Consider the following 4717-nt stretch of genomic DNA (forward strand, 5'->3'; position numbering starts at 1 on the left):
CACCAATATCATGGGGCACCTCTCCTACTGAGCACCAATATCATGGGGCACCTCTCCTACTGATCACCAATATCATGGGGCACCTCTCCTACTGATCACCAATATCATGGGGCACCTTCCTACTGACTCTCCTAATGGCTCCTCAGGTCTCCTACAGCGGATTAGTCACATTAGATCACATCACGCTGTCACAATTAGCTGTACAATAGCTGGAGACCTGCATGGATCCTATGCTAGCAATACAGACTAATGTAGAACCCAAGTGACGGCATAATGCCAGGAGCTATCAGTCTATTGCACAGAGCCAAGGAACACTTTGTGGCTTGTTTATCTGTGAATGCTCAACTTGTTTATGGGCCGAATGTTCTTATCTAGCAGGAGAATCAAGTGCTGGAATTCCCCTGCCCACACACAACTGCCATTGTCATCAGACAAGGCACCTTTCTCTGCACAAGCTGGCGGATATGAAATCCTAGACAGGAAACACATGTGACAAGTGATTATTTATTTTCCACACTGTTTGTTGTATTACTATAAACGGAAAGACTAAACTTAATAGGTTTCATTTATAGAACTCCAATAAACATGATCTGCATTACCTACAGCCAACAGTCAGTGATCTGCATTACCTCGAGTCAGTGATCTGCATTACCTCGAGTCAGTGATCTGCATTACCTCGAGTCAGTGATCTGCATTACCTCGAGTCAGTGATCTGCATTACCTCGAGTCAGTGATCTGCATTACCTCGAGTCAGTGATCTGCATTACCTCGAGTCAGTGATCTGCATTACCTCGAGTCAGTGATCTGCATTACCTCGAGTCAGTGATCTGCATTACCTCGAGTCAGTGATCTGCATTACCTCGAGTCAGTGATCTGCATTACCTCGAGTCAGTGATCTGCATTACCTCGAGTCAGTGATCTGCATTACCTCGAGTCAGTGATCTGCATTACCTCGAGTCAGTGATCTGCATTACCTCGAGTCAGTGATCTGCATTACCTCGAGTCAGTGATCTGCATTACCTCGAGTCAGTGATCTGCATTACCTCGAGTCAGTGATCTGCATTACCTCGAGTCAGTGATCTGCATTACCTCGAGTCAGTGATCTGCATTACCTCGAGTCAGTGATCTGCATTACCTCGAGTCAGTGATCTGCATTACCTCGAGTCAGTGATCTGCATTACCTCGAGTCAGTGATCTGCATTACCTCGAGTCAGTGATCTGCATTACCTCGAGTCAGTGATCTGCATTACCTCGAGTCAGTGATCTGCATTACCTCGAGTCAGTGATCTGCATTACCTCGAGTCAGTGATCTGCATTACCTCGAGTCAGTGATCTGCATTACCTCGAGTCAGTGATCTGCATTACCTCGAGTCAGTGATCTGCATTACCTCGAGTCAGTGATCTGCATTACCTCGAGTCAGTGATCTGCATTACCTCGAGTCAGTGATCTGCATTACCTCGAGTCAGTGATCTGCATTACCTCGAGTCAGTGATCTGCATTACCTCGAGTCAGTGATCTGCATTACCTCGAGTCAGTGATCTGCATTACCTCGAGTCAGTGATCTGCATTACCTCGAGTCAGTGATCTGCATTACCTCGAGTCAGTGATCTGCATTACCTCGAGTCAGTGATCTGCATTACCTCGAGTCAGTGATCTGCATTACCTCGAGTCAGTGATCTGCATTACCTCGAGTCAGTGATCTGCATTACCTCGAGTCAGTGATCTGCATTACCTCGAGTCAGTGATCTGCATTACCTCGAGTCAGTGATCTGCATTACCTCGAGTCAGTGATCTGCATTACCTCGAGTCAGTGATCTGCATTACCTCGAGTCAGTGATCTGCATTACCTCGAGTCAGTGATCTGCATTACCTCGAGTCAGTGATCTGCATTACCTCGAGTCAGTGATCTGCATTACCTCGAGTCAGTGATCTGCATTACCTCGAGTCAGTGATCTGCATTACCTCGAGTCAGTGATCTGCATTACCTCGAGTCAGTGATCTGCATTACCTCGAGTCAGTGATCTGCATTACCTCGAGTCAGTGATCTGCATTACCTCGAGTCAGTGATCTGCATTACCTCGAGTCAGTGATCTGCATTACCTCGAGTCAGTGATCTGCATTACCTCGAGTCAGTGATCTGCATTACCTCGAGTCAGTGATCTGCATTACCTCGAGTCAGTGATCTGCATTACCTCGAGTCAGTGATCTGCATTACCTCGAGTCAGTGATCTGCATTACCTCGAGTCAGTGATCTGCATTACCTCGAGTCAGTGATCTGCATTACCTCGAGTCAGTGATCTGCATTACCTCGAGTCAGTGATCTGCATTACCTCGAGTCAGTGATCTGCATTACCTCGAGTCAGTGATCTGCATTACCTCGAGTCAGTGATCTGCATTACCTCGAGTCAGTGATCTGCATTACCTCGAGTCAGTGATCTGCATTACCTCGAGTCAGTGATCTGCATTACCTCGAGTCAGTGATCTGCATTACCTCGAGTCAGTGATCTGCATTACCTCGAGTCAGTGATCTGCATTACCTCGAGTCAGTGATCTGCATTACCTCGAGTCAGTGATCTGCATTACCTCGAGTCAGTGATCTGCATTACCTCGAGTCAGTGATCTGCATTACCTCGAGTCAGTGATCTGCATTACCTCGAGTCAGTGATCTGCATTACCTCGAGTCAGTGATCTGCATTACCTCGAGTCAGTGATCTGCATTACCTCGAGTCAGTGATCTGCATTACCTCGAGTCAGTGATCTGCATTACCTCGAGTCAGTGATCTGCATTACCTCGAGTCAGTGATCTGCATTACCTCGAGTCAGTGATCTGCATTACCTCGAGTCAGTGATCTGCATTACCTCGAGTCAGTGATCTGCATTACCTCGAGTCAGTGATCTGCATTACCTCGAGTCAGTGATCTGCATTACCTCGAGTCAGTGATCTGCATTACCTCGAGTCAGTGATCTGCATTACCTCGAGTCAGTGATCTGCATTACCTCGAGTCAGTGATCTGCATTACCTCGAGTCAGTGATCTGCATTACCTCGAGTCAGTGATCTGCATTACCTCGAGTCAGTGATCTGCATTACCTCGAGTCAGTGATCTGCATTACCTCGAGTCAGTGATCTGCATTACCTCGAGTCAGTGATCTGCATTACCTCGAGTCAGTGATCTGCATTACCTCGAGTCAGTGATCTGCATTACCTCGAGTCAGTGATCTGCATTACCTCGAGTCAGTGATCTGCATTACCTCGAGTCAGTGATCTGCATTACCTCGAGTCAGTGATCTGCATTACCTCGAGTCAGTGATCTGCATTACCTCGAGTCAGTGATCTGCATTACCTCGAGTCAGTGATCTGCATTACCTCGAGTCAGTGATCTGCATTACCTCGAGTCAGTGATCTGCATTACCTCGAGTCAGTGATCTGCATTACCTCGAGTCAGTGATCTGCATTACCTCGAGTCAGTGATCTGCATTACCTCGAGTCAGTGATCTGCATTACCTCGAGTCAGTGATCTGCATTACCTCGAGTCAGTGATCTGCATTACCTCGAGTCAGTGATCTGCATTACCTCGAGTCAGTGATCTGCATTACCTCGAGTCAGTGATCTGCATTACCTCGAGTCAGTGATCTGCATTACCTCGAGTCAGTGATCTGCATTACCTCGAGTCAGTGATCTGCATTACCTCGAGTCAGTGATCTGCATTACCTCGAGTCAGTGATCTGCATTACCTCGAGTCAGTGATCTGCATTACCTCGAGTCAGTGATCTGCATTACCTCGAGTCAGTGATCTGCATTACCTCGAGTCAGTGATCTGCATTACCTCGAGTCAGTGATCTGCATTACCTCGAGTCAGTGATCTGCATTACCTCGAGTCAGTGATCTGCATTACCTCGAGTCAGTGATCTGCATTACCTCGAGTCAGTGATCTGCATTACCTCGAGTCAGTGATCTGCATTACCTCGAGTCAGTGATCTGCATTACCTCGAGTCAGTGATCTGCATTACCTCGAGTCAGTGATCTGCATTACCTCGAGTCAGTGATCTGCATTACCTCGAGTCAGTGATCTGCATTACCTCGAGTCAGTGATCTGCATTACCTCGAGTCAGTGATCTGCATTACCTCGAGTCAGTGATCTGCATTACCTCGAGTCAGTGATCTGCATTACCTCGAGTCAGTGATCTGCATTACCTCGAGTCAGTGATCTGCATTACCTCGAGTCAGTGATCTGCATTACCTCGAGTCAGTGATCTGCATTACCTCGAGTCAGTGATCTGCATTACCTCGAGTCAGTGATCTGCATTACCTCGAGTCAGTGATCTGCATTACCTCGAGTCAGTGATCTGCATTACCTCGAGTCAGTGATCTGCATTACCTACAATCAATGGTCTGCATTATCTACAGTCAGTGATCTGCATTACCTACAATCAATGGTCTGCATTACTTACAGTCATCAGACAATGATCTGCATTACTTACAGTCATCAGTCAATGATCTGCATTACTTACAGTCATCAGTCAATGATCTGCATTACTTACAGTCATCAGTCAATGATCTGCATTACTTACAGTCATCAGTCAATGATCTGCATTCACTACAGTCAACAGGCAGATGGCAGAGCTGGTGACTTGAACAGCTGGGTCACCTCCCTGCATAGAACAAAATACTAAAAACACTTGACTTTTTTAGCTGTTGTTTTCAGTGGCTTGTGCAG

The sequence above is a fragment of the Nanorana parkeri genome, unplaced genomic scaffold, assembly GCF_000935625.1.
Source record: "Nanorana parkeri isolate BGI_ZX_2015 unplaced genomic scaffold, ASM93562v1 scaffold50, whole genome shotgun sequence".
In the NCBI taxonomy this organism is placed as follows: domain Eukaryota; kingdom Metazoa; phylum Chordata; class Amphibia; order Anura; family Dicroglossidae; genus Nanorana; species Nanorana parkeri.